The sequence below is a fragment of the Miscanthus floridulus genome, chromosome 6, assembly GCF_019320115.1.
Source record: "Miscanthus floridulus cultivar M001 chromosome 6, ASM1932011v1, whole genome shotgun sequence".
NCBI lineage: Eukaryota > Viridiplantae > Streptophyta > Magnoliopsida > Poales > Poaceae > Miscanthus > Miscanthus floridulus.
The window spans coordinates 8,409,873-8,423,344 of NC_089585.1; the positions used below are offsets into that span (position 1 = coordinate 8,409,873).

Below are 13,472 nucleotides of genomic sequence, written 5' to 3' on the forward strand. Positions count from 1 at the left end.
CTTTCTTGTAATTGGCTCGTTGTTCAAGCCAATTCAACAAGACGTCCATCTTGGGTGACAGTGCACACACCTCTTCTGGTACTTCTTCACTCTTATTGCACACTTGAATATTGCATTGATACTAGCCTTGATTAGAGGCTATCTTCTCCATGAGAGTTTCAGCTTTTCCAAGGGTGAGTGACATAAATGATCCTCTAGCAGTTGCATCCAGTTATTCATGAGCTTTCTGAGTTAATCCATGGTAAAAGTTTTGCATGAGCAACCAATCTTCCATCACATGATGAGGATAATCTAAAATGTATTCTTAGAAACTGTTCCTATGCTTCTAGAATGGTTTCTCCCTTCTGTAGTTGGAAATTGGAAATCTTTCCTCTTAAGGCATTGGTCTTGCCTACAGGAAAGAACTTTTCTAGGAAGGCCTTTGAACACTTTGCCCATGTGTTGATGTGATCTTTGTTGATGTAGAACCACTGCTTCACCCATCCCACAAGTGAGAATGGAAATAAGCGAAGTAGTATGATGACTTGAGCAACAGTCCTTGATGACAACCGTGCTGCTTATCTCCAGAAAATCCTAAAGATGAGCACTAGCATCTTCATGTGCCTTTCCACTAAATGAGGTAGCTTGCACCATGTTGATGAGGCTTGGCTAGAGCTCAAATTCGAGGTTGGTAGTTCTAAGTGTTGGTCCAGTGCGAATGTTCTCGGTGCTTGGAGCAGAGAACTCATGTAGGGTCTTGTCAGCCATAGCTTTAGAAACTGGTGTTGAGCTTCCTCTTGATTTAGTTGATTCTGATTGATGGCAATTATTGGTAAATCACAACAAATCATGCAATACCCTGTATAAGATATAAACAAAGACAAACAATGGTAAGCCTGCTAAAGCAGAGGTGTTATGATTTTATCAATAAGTATTTATTTGATCAATTCTCTTAGCCATGTGCCCCTCCCCGGCAACGGCGCCAGAAATGCTTGTTGACTATTTCTTAGCATCACTCTTTACTAAGTTGTCATCCCTAGCATGATGCTAGGAATGCATTGTTGGTAATTATAAATGACACTTGGAAACTTAGAGGAAAATTATATATATTAAAGTATCCGCAAGTGCACAAATAATATACCATTGTAATATTTCACCTTGAGAGTATGCCAGGTATCATTATTTATATTTTATCCACAAAGAGGAGCTATGGAGTTGTGTTGACATAGAGATATTGACAAATATATATACTTATGATAAACCACTCTAATGCTATGGCAGGGGTAAGTCAAATGATAAATGAATAATAAGTGTAAGGTAATAATGGTATTCCAGAGATAGAAATAGAGACTCATAAAATGTAGTACGGCTAAGCAGGAGATTCGTTAAGAGCAAAAGATTTCTAAGTCATTCCTTATTTACTAAGTCTTTTATACACCCCAAGTATATACACTCTTATCTATAGCATAACTAACTTTGGATCTATGTATAAGAAACATTACTAAGAAAGATCAAGAATAGAGCTTGTCTCCCTTCGCAACCGCGTTCTACTTGCTCTACAAATAGAGAGTGGACTACAAAGGACTCAATGGGAGTGTCACATCCGTGATCTACCACATGACCCAGAGTGTAGAATGCATCCGTAGGTAAACAATATCTAAGCACCATGCTTACATAGTGTTGACCACTTAACTCACTCGAGTACTGAGCTAAGAGCTTTGTGAACATATGCATAAATTCATCATCAATCATAACTATACCAAGCATATAACTAGAGCAAACTAGGAACATAATAAATAGCAATATAATATTAAAGTAGCACAAAGTCATAAATTTAGAGATACAATGGCTATACCAGTCTCCAAACAAGTAGGTCTGGAATCCTGAGTAATAGCCCACACTCTACTTGAACCTTGCTAGCTAGCATATACAAGAAACTTAAAGAATCGGAGCTCTATTCTCTTCTCTCTGTAAACCCTAATTTTTGGTCTGATCTTGACTTATGATAGCATGCTCTGGAGAGGGGCATGGGCTGGTTATATAGGAAAAAATGTCAATCTTCATCCATTTGCTCCTCCACTTAGAGCAAAGGTTAGTACATAGGGTTTCATCAATTCACCAAAACCAAACTAGAGCTTTCAGGTGGGTACCTTTGATACAAATTTAAGGATTAATTTATGTTGTTTTCTATAATGCTTGAGGGTGACAATTTCTTAGAAAATAGAATAGTTCCTATGGCTATTTTTGTGCTTGATAGCTAGAGTCTACCACCATGGCCATCACCACCATCATGATCTTCATCCATTTGCTCCTCCACTTAGAGCAAAGGTAGCACATAGGGTTTCATCAATTCACCAAAATCAAACTAGAGCTTTCAGGTGGGTACCTTTGATACAAATTTAAGGATTAATTTATGTTGTTTTCTATAATGCTTGAGGGTGACAATTTCTTAAAAACAGAATAGGTCCTATGGCTATTTTTGTGCTTGATAGCTAGCATCTACCAAATTTATGGCTAAATATATTTTTTGATTTCTATGATAATTTTTAAGATTTATTATTTTCTAGCATGTCTCCTCAAAATTAACGTGGATGCTTAGGTCCAATTAGTAATAGTAAGATAAGTTAGCTCTATGCATTAGATGTGTACCATTTGATTCTTATTTAAAAGCAATTTAATGATTATGATTTTGTATCATTTGTAACTATTACATTTACACAAGAATACTATGATCCAATTGTTTTTTATGGTCAAATTATCCTTATACAAGTGAACAAAGGGAGCAGTACAATTATCCCTTAAGGAATCACCTATGTAGTGGTATTTTTCACAAATAATTTCTTATGTGAAGTGCCTATAAAAATATCTAAGATTTTCTTTTTGTATATTTTGAATAGACTAAGTTGGTTGTGAAATTTTATGGAGTGACATATCATATTTATCTCTATATCTAGTAAGATATATAAATAAGTCAAAGATGCCATAGTGGCACAGTGTGCATTCCTAACATGATTTACTTAAAGATTTAATGGGGTATGGTTTATTAGATGTAAATTTAGGGGCTAATTATATTGTTTTTATAATAACATAAGTTGACAGTACTTTAGATGAAGATTAGGGAGTTATTTAGGTTATTTTTTTATAGTCTAGGGGGTTCATGTGGAGTATTTCCACACTGTTAGATTGTGTAATTTATTTCTTTTAGTTAAATAAAGATCCAACGGCTCTTATATTTATTTGACTGAGTTAGCAGGGGAACCCCCTACCTATTTTTTTCTTTTTCAATTAAATGAAAAAATGTTTATGTACAAAGGTAGAACAAAAAGAAGGGGAATACAAGGCACTCAGGCCCAAAAAAGAAAGAACACAAAAAGCTCTATAAGTAACTATCTCGCCATAAACTAATTGAAGTTTGCCTGGTTTGGCTTGAGGACAGACTAAGCCGAGCTCTTCTTTGAAATGTCCCTTCCATAGATTTACATCGACCTACCCATTGTCAATGACCCCAATCCTAGGTTGTCCAGATAACCTAGCATGTTGTGATAAATATCTCTCTAAAGATCACAATGTCAAAATCACCTCTAGCCTTAAGGATCATGTCAAGAGGACTAAGGCTCAAATCCCAATTGATTGATAATGTGGACCAGCAATCCTTGCTAAAGGCACACTCAAAGAATAGGTGAAAGCAAGTTTGTTCACAAGCATCATTACAAAGAACACAATTATAATCATCCAGAGCCATATGTTTCCTTCTCAATAAGTTTCTTGTGTTCAATCCGTCTTTGAGGAGTAACCAAAAGAAGAACTTATGCTTTCCTAAGTTATTTGAGGCCCAAAGCCATTTGAATAAGGGGGAGGCTACGATGGTTCCAATTAGAATGTTGTAGGCCTCCCTACCACTATACTTTGATGAACCCCACTGATAGCTCCACTTATCATTCACATTATCATCAAAATTCAGAGTCTGCAGAAGGGTGTCAATCTCTTCTAGCTGGTCAGCAGCTTGAGAAGATAGAGGCAAACTAAAGATTCTATCCACCTCCTCATCTAGGAAGAATTTAATGGAGCACTTTGGTTTCCTGGTGAAAGAGAATAAATAGGGGTATTTGTCTCAATGAGTTGATCTGTGCAATTGCCTGAGCAAAACAAAACTGAATTGCCCTTGCTTGGAATGCATGTGGTGAGCTTCTAAAATTCATCAAAAAGTTTGAGGACATCTTTCCACCAAAATGAACCAACTGGGCTCCTAGCCTATGGGGGGGTCGGTGTGCTGGAGTAGAATTTTTATGAAGTTAGACTTACCCAGGGGATCTCTGCATGATTGTACAATTTATCCAGGAACTTCATTAGTAGAGCTTCATTCTGAATTTTGATATCATTGATGCCCTACCCTCCTTGTATCTTTGGTTTACATGTTGTTTCCCAAGCAACTAGGCAGGTGCCTCTTCTATTAATATCACCCTTGCTCCAAAGACAATACTTTATATAGATATCAATTTGCTTTATAACCTAGGGTGGAATAGTTAGGCTGCACATGTAGAAAGTAGGTAGAGTAGAGAAGACTGAATTTACAAGGGTAAACCTTCCATTATAAGACAAAAATTTACTGACACCAGAGAGCCTTTTTTCAATTCTTGTCAACAAGGGTGTGAACTCAGTGAAGGAGGGTTTAGTTGTGCCTAAAGGGAGGCCTAAGTAGATGAAAGGCATACTACCTACTTGGCAACCAAAAGTATTAGCAAGGTGGGAGGCTCTATTATCATCCATGTTGATTGGGATCAAGAAGGATTTATTAAAATTGACATGGAGTCCAGTAGAGTCTGAAAAAGGTCTAAGAAGACCTTTTGGGTTGAAAAGGACTCTTGCATCACCTAGTAACAACGACTATTATATGATCAATGATTGAACGCTTCTAATTTTTGTGAGATTTTCTAGTAGGACTTATTTAGTAGGAAATATTTACTTATTTTTCTAGCATGATTCAAAAGAACTAACATGGATCCTTCAAAAGAGTCTCCAATTAGTAATAGGGAATTGCTAGCGCTCCGAGCGTCTGATGAGATATGATTCCATCAGACGGTATCAAACAGCCTAGCAAAAACAAGCCGTACTCCCACCATATCGCTGTAGTCCTTCCCCGTCCGCCTCGTCTCGCCATCCCTGTCTGTCTCACCCCGCCTCATGCCTACCGCTCCTTCTCCCTGACCCCCTCCTCTCTTCGTGCGGACGAGACCCGGGGTTTGGGATGAGGACGAGCACGCCCCATTCGTAGGACCCTAAGCACACTACACGCCTCATCTGCCGGCCCCTGACTCACCACGTCCCTTCCTCTGGTGTCCAGGCCATGCCCCCATGACTCTATAAATATACTTCTAAAACATGAAATACTTGCAACATGAAACACTTGAATGCAACATACGTCTAAAGCAGATGAAACATTTGGAATATACACTTGCAACATGTGTGTGAAATATATGTAACATCCAGATAAAACACTTGCAACTTGCAACATAAAATCACTTATTGCAACATAAGACTAAAACAAATGGAACATTTCAAACATACTCTTGCAATATATGTGTGAAACATATGCAACATCCTAATAAGCACACTTGCAACATACGTGTGAAAAAGCGGATGAAACATTTGGAATGGACGCTTGCAACATATGTCTACAACCATTGCAACATGTGCAACATCACGATCTATTTTTGCAACATTTATATGAAACACTTGCAACATAGCTCTGAAATAATTGAACATACTCTTGCAACATACGCTTTTAACACAACATCTCCTTGTTGCTCGGCAGAATGGAGACTCGTCTATGTGTGGTGTTCACCAGAGGTAGTGGCTCGGTGTCGCTTGTAGGCGGCAGGCCGACAATAGTGGCTGCACATCGCGAAAGGGAGGCATCGATCACATGAGCAGTGGGGAGGGCGTGACCGTGCGACTTTGATAGGGCAGCAGCACGCCATGCCTGGCAGGACTGGCAGCTGAGCGTCGCAACTCAGAGGCGGCCGTGAGCCATGCCTAGCATGGCCAGCGACCGAGTAGTTTGGAGTTCCAGCGGACGTGCGCTCGAAGGTGGCAAGCGAGCAGATAAGAGCAAACTACAAAAAAAATCAGGTGATACATGATGAATCACAGGTGACGTTATGAGAAATGGACATAGAAAGCCGTAATTTGTGACGGTTTGTGAAAAAAGAAAAGAAAGGCGTGTCGACATACACGTAGTCCCCACCGACTGCATCTTCCTCTGTTCACTCACCTGCTCTCTCCCACACACCTCCCACCCTCAGTCCCTCTCTCCACCTGCCTCCTCTAGCCGCACGCCGTTGCCGCTCTACTCCCCACCACCCTTCGACCGCCGCCCTTGCCGGCTCCCTAGGCTACAGCCGGCGCCGGCGCCCTCCCCATCTACCTCCTGTTACCAATTGCTTGTCATCTGCCCCTCCTCTAGTCGCTGCTCCGGGCTAGGCCACGGCCACTGCAGCGCCACCCTACTCACCTAGCTACGGTGCCACCCTACCCTGCCACCACATCGCCAAGGTGAGTTCTCCTTCCTGCTACAGTGTGAATCTGAGCACTCGAACCCTAACTAGCTATTTGGTTATTTGTGTTCAGATCTGATCCATTTACGAGTGTATCTGTGTGTTATGCCTACCCTAAACCACTGATTTGTCAGTGCATGTACCCCCATCTCTCTCTCTGTCCCTCTCTAATCTTCCTTCTGATTTCCCTGATTTGGTTAGGAAGTTCTCTAATTTCAGGATTCTTCAGTGCACCCCCACTATTTGGCCCTGATTTCCCTGCTGGCCATTGGTCCTAATTTTCTCCAAATCTCAGTTGTGTAGAATATATGACTATTTTTTCTATCCATCTATGTGTTCTAATTCACTAAGGTCTATGAAGCTAAATAGTGCATATAAATATTACCCAAAGCAGCTTACTGAGTTGTACATATTGTTGTTCAGGTCTTCATTATGCTCAGACACTTTACCAGAGCAATTTGTTGTTTTCCACTCTGATGTACATCAGCAGGTGCTATAGTTCCTTCTCTCTGTTAGTTCTGTGAACAATAGTCTATCAGTTGCTTCGGTTCTGTACTGAAGTTCAGGTTTGATTTAGTATTTGAACAGATCTGGCCCTGGTTCAGTTATGTTTGCAGATCAACAGCAAGAAAAAGATCAAGCACATTAGGAGTAAAGTAACAACGAAGATTCTGTGAACAACAGCCGAGTCTATCTTGTCTGAAGGTATAGAAAATTCAATCATTTATCCTTAATGCAAATATGAAGATTTCTTTAGTGTATGTATAAGTTGGTACTATACAGGCAAATAATTTTTTCAAGTGAATTGGTATTTAGATTCTCATGCTCTACTTGTTGGGCTCTCAAAAATATATGCATTGAACTAGTTAACTAGTTTCAAAGCTTTCTAATAAAAAGATGACATTTCTTTTTAGAATTTTTGCTAAAAATTAACTTATCTTATATTCATTTTGATTTCCGGGTAGCATATCTTATGGATTGGAAGCCAATTGAAGTGGTCATGGATACAAATGTTTAGTTATTTTAGACTCCCTAGAGATGAAATCTTTAAGTTCAAACTTAGTTGTTGTGATAGTCAAACTAAATGGCTCTGGGCTAGGCCAATTTGTAGTTTGATAAAATGTAACACCAGTAGGCTCACTAATACATGAATGATCAATGTTTGTTTATATGATTGGTGTATCTTATGAGTTGTGATGCATGTTAATGCAGTGATGATTTGACACTAGTTTATGATGTTCTTTTTCGTCACTATGGTTTGGATCTAGGCTTGAAAATGGGCTGATTATAAGATGCAGACAACTATTCTATGACGAACACAAATTCCAATCGGTGACGGCTTAATTTGGGCCAACAAATATATGACATGGGATACATGACGTTTTTTCGATCGTCATAGTGAGTTAACTGTGATGTATTTTTGCGTATCTGTGACCAAAGTAAACCGTCATGTATAAGGATATATTTTTAATGAATCAGAAGAGAAACGAGTGGATAGGAATAAGTGGATGAGCATTTTTTTTAGAAACGAAGGAGCAGGGGTTGTTGGGCTGATGTCGTGGCCCAACAACGGAGCGTCTGGACGGACGGACGCCCGGTTCAGAGCATTACGTTTAGTAATGGTATGATAAGAGTGAACTTAAAATATTAGATTCTGCCAAAGCTGTATCTTGCACAAAATTAAACTTCATTCTCTCTATAGTTATCTGCCACATCAGGAAAAAAAAGGTGACATCTAATTTATCATCCATAAATTGATTTATTACACACGAGTAATACATGTTTAATTAGCCACGCACATCTGTCGCCTTACTGTTCTCCTTACCATGGCCCCACGTAATAAAGTGCTAGGCCTCAAATGAGCCATCATCGAATCATTGCCATGTTCACTGGGCTGATAAGTCATGACTAAAAATACCAGTTGACTAATTTGTTGTGAGAGAAAAATATTGTTCGTTGACAAAAAAAAAAAACGACTTATAAACGAAACAAACAGTATAACTAGCACAACAAACAGTCGTACGAAATGGAAGTGCACCGAGAGTGGTATGCGCATTGGAGTTAAAAACGTGGAACCAATTATATGAGGTTTATTTTAATGGCACTACATGCATGTCACCTTTTTTTGTTCTCCTTGTGTCATGGTCAATGTAAAGTGGTAAGATCGTCTCCAATAAGGAGATCCAAATCAAAAATGGATAGCAAGAGACTCAAAATCAGTTTCAACAAAGTACCTATATGTGAGATCTATTTTGGGTTGTCTGAGAGGCACAACCCAAATATGAGTATCATCTCTCCTAGAAACCCATTTGCAGAAAGGATTCTCTTTTGGGTCTTGTTGTTGGAGAAGATGCCGAATATGTATTAAACCTTTTACCTGTAGCGCTACCCAAAGGACGAATGAGTCTTGTATTTTAGGTGTTGCTGTCGGAGATAGCCTAACAGGAGCTGTAATGGGTGGTCCATGCAATACTGATGATCGATCTCAAAGTAAATTTTGATGGCATGACTAAATACAGCAGATCACACAGCCCAATACATATGTGATATGGAAGTGCACTCCGAGAGAGTGGGTATGCTCATTGGAGTAGCAAGGCACGTATGTTAGGTACAACCAAACTTACTCCTGTTGGATACACAATGCTGCTATAAACATGCATGAACTGATGCATGCACGCGTACAGATGTGTGGCACAGTCTGCTAGGGTGGCCATCGCAGTCCTGCAGAAATGGAGAGTATAATGCATGTACAAATCTGTCAAATATATCGTGGAGCATTTAGGTACACTGAGGTCAGGTGCCAGACATGCTCAGGTCAGGTGCCAGACATGCACGCACGTTAGGACGGTTTAATTGACGTCCCTTGAAGGTATAGGTCTGGCTGATGAACGCCTTACGTCGGCAAACTAGGCGGGCCCACGCCGCCGCCGGCGGACACGACGTGGATCCGAAACGGAGGGGGCCGCCTCCTGGCTCCCGGCTGCCGTGGCACGGATCCTGGACTGAGGGTCCCGAGTCCTAGGTCCCAGCTTCCGTGGCGCGGCAGTGGACGTGACCGGAGGAAGCCAGGGCGAAGGAGGAGACGAAGATGGCTCAGATCCGCCGGCATAGCTCCGGCTGAGGAAGAGAGAGAGGGGCGGAGCGGGGCAGGACAGAGGATGATGTCGGCCGTGTGCCAGTGGAGGTGTCGACGGACGGCAGACCCGACGGTGCCATGGCGGAGGTGGCGTTGGTCGTAGGAGGGAGTCTGCGCTTTTTTTATTGCGGGCCGCGACCGTCTAGACGTGAAGTGGCCGGCAAAGCGAAGGGATAAGGCTGGGAGGCGCTGGGTGAGTGGACGTGGACACGGATAGCTGCCGGTACAGTATCTATTTTTAGACCTGTAAATATACCTCAGAGACGCTGGTTTTTGGGACAAAATTTAAATCTTAAAATGACTCTTTTTCTGGGAAGGATGGAGTTTGTTTCCAAGGCTGCAATGCATACGCACGTATGAGAGCACTTACCAGCAGCATGGCATGGCAAGTGAACTTTCGAAACGTCAACGATGTGATGCATGCGAGATCCGCGAGACTGCAACGTAATGCATAACTAAAAAGGCGTCCTAGATACGCACGGCGTAGCGTAGCGGTAGCCTATCCGTGTATGAATGCTGCGTCGTGATGATAAGCTTTGTCGCACACATGTGTTCTGGTTCTGGACCGGTCGAGATGTAGACATGTATCTAGATTTATCTCTGTATCGTCGCAGCCTGTGCGTGTCCCTGCGGTTCACTGCAAGGACCAAATGTCAAAACTATTTTGCTATTGTCTGATCGAACGAGGTCAGAAACAAGGGCTTGACTGCTAAGGTCTTGTTTGGATGTCGTAGTGTTGGAAACCTTAATATTAAGAAACTATAGTTTTAGAACACTGGATGTGTAAAACTGTGGTAAAAAAAAAGAGTCTAGATTGGAGTTTTTAAAACTAAAAAAAACTACAGTTTCAATAATACCATGGTATTCAAAATTATAAAATTTGTTGCACTAAACACTTCATGGCACTCTAAAACCAAATTATTTTACAAAATCATAGTATTTTTCTAAAACTCTAAAAATACTTTGTATCAAACCGGGCCTAAAGTGGATTTTTATCTATTTATTTTGCAAAGGACGGTACATACAAACACTCGCGCTCATTGACGTAAACAGACGTGCGTATTCCATACCTCTATGACTATATGAGCACACGTATACACCCTAAAAAAGAAACCTTTCGGTGTGGTCCTAGAAAGAGTTTGAAAGGTTTTGGCACAAATATTTTTTCAAGCAGGCGCATAATCTAATTTTTAAGAATCATAGTATAGACAGACACTATGAAATGCTATTTTCCGAAACGGTCGATTAACCGCCTCTGTTAATGCCATTTACAGAGACATGCACATTAAGATTTTGTGTCTTTGAGGAATCGAACCCACGGATATAGTACTCAGCCTACACTACATACTTATTTGTGACTATATATAGGATGCGATATATATTTTTATATCAACATTTCGTGATCTTACATTAAATATTTTAGCTATAAAATGAACTCAAATGAAAAAAGTTTCAACTATGTCGAACACTACAACTTTAGTAAAGGACATGTCTTCATCGGAGATTGTTTGAAAAAATCAAAAATTGAATCTCAAAATATGTGAATTTAAAACTAATATTTGAGACACTTAAACACTTCAAATCAAAAACTTATTAACAACAAACATGCAGATTAGGTCGGCCACTGCGACTTTGGCATTAACTATGTGAGCATACATGGTCATTTAGGAATTCTAAATTTTGAGTTTCAAAGTCTATGAACTTTGAACATATATTTGGGGTTCTAAACAACTTCAAATAAAAAAATTACAACTATAAAGTCGCAGTTGATTGAGAACTACAAATTTAGTATAGAGCATGTCAACATCCGAGGTTATTGAAAAATTTAAATTTCAAAATCTATGAAATTTATAAAAAGTATTTTGGGACTCTAAATAGTTCCAAATCAAAAACGTTGTAGATCACGTCACTGGCTACAATTTTGATACAAAGTTTGTCTTCATCCTAAGTTCATGGAAAAGTTATGAACTATTAGAGACAGGCATCTTAGTATGTCCTCTATTAATGTTGATTTTCAGAGATAGGATGGTTATCTCTGAAAATTGATTTACAGGCATCCTAATAAGATGACCACTTCTATTAATCGATGATTACAAAGGCAGATGCCTTAAGATGCCCATCTCTGTAAATGATTTTCAGATGTGGGCATTTGCCTGGAGGCCACCTGACCATTTATGGAGGTGGTCTCTTGATGTGTGCGCCTCCGTTAACCAGAGAGGTCGTCTCCTAAAATCGTTTTTGTGGTAGTCGACAAAGTGACCATAGGCACGCGCACACTCACCCCTATGATGAACATGTGCACATACATCCTACTCCTATAAGTATATCCAAAAGACCGAGCTGTAAGTAGTTGAGATTGACGAAGTCACCACAAACTATCATCGCTTATGAATCATAGTACAGACGCAGACACTTCTACATATACATACACTAACCTCTATGAATGTGCGCTCACACACCCTACCCCTATGAGAACATCTTGATATTAACAAAGGCAAAACCCTAGTTTGGTTTGGTAATTGAGTGACAACTAATGAACTAATGCTTTGCTTGAGTTGATAAGCCAACTATAGGTCAGACCATAAGGCAATGGCACGCAAGTCTAGAAGCATGGTGGAGATGGAGATGACTGCAAGATGCAAGTGCTCAACATGGATTTTGAGCTTTTGTAGCTTTGCCCTCAAGCTTTTGCTTTGAAATCCATGTAGGGTTTTCCTTTCACTGGCCAAGGTGCAATAGAGTAGAGTGCACGACTGGGTTTACCGGTTTAGGATAGATAGCCGTACTATTAATAGGAGAACTCTAAAGCTAATATAGTTGTCTAGTGCCAATAGGTAAGAACTAACAATGTGTATGTGTTAGACCTCGTTACGTAGTGAGGAAGCAAGTGAAAATCCTTTGGAAATGCTAACTCAGTGCTAAGGCAATGTTGTCCCATGGAACACATTTGTGGTAGTTAGCACATTTGGAAAAGGGTTTGAGACAGGGGTGTTGACGGTAGTTAACAACCATTATAAACCATCAATATAACATGTATAAGGGCATAAATATAATCACCAATGGAGGTTTAGGGGTTTAAACTAACAAATTCCACCAGTTTTGGTGAATCTATATTTTTTGTAGGGTTTATTCAGACAACCATCAAGGTGGACCTACATGTCAGATTTAATTGATCTTATCCATAGCGAAACGGACACCAGAAGACTCGGAAGGACTCCACACTGAAGTGGAGGGCAAGACGCCACCACCTATAAGCCACCCAGCCCCTAAGGCCCACCTGTCAGCCCCTTGTTGCAATGTCCGTTCTCCACCGCCTACTAGGTTGCATCTACGCTGTCCTTTAAGTCGGTTTGATCCAAGGGCTCATGTTGGACGCTCTGGCCTATATATTAGCCCCTGCCCCCCTGAAGGCATAAGTCATTTGAGAAGATAGATACCCTAATCATCCTTAGAGCTCCACCATATTCTAGGGCATAGCTAGTTAGGTTAGGTCTAGAGGGAGGCAAGCAGGCTTCGCTTGGATTCCCGATCTTATCAAGAACGTGGTTCGGTATAATCTTTGTACCCCCTCTCTTTTGTATCTCCATTACTTTTATATGCTAGTTATAATTGTTATGACAATATTAGTATTCATATTATTCATGTTCTTTGTTATAATGTTCATCGTCTACTTTGGTTATATGCTTAGTATAGCTAGTTTATCATTATATCCATGCATAAGTTCGTATAACACTCGCTCCACTACGCATGGGGTGAGTGGTTGTCGGTGTTTCGAACAAGCACCGGCTAGTAAATTTATAATT

The 13,472-nt window shown here is 40.3% G+C and overlaps 1 non-coding gene across 1 annotated transcript; it reads left to right on the forward strand.

The window, feature by feature from the left end:
* The first annotated feature begins 272 nt into the window (after window positions 1–272).
* Window positions 273–380, forward strand: LOC136461978 (small nucleolar RNA R71). The gene has a single exon (XR_010760511.1). It is a non-coding gene; the product is annotated as a small nucleolar RNA R71 (small nucleolar RNA).
* Window positions 381–13,472: the final 13,092 nt, after the last annotated feature.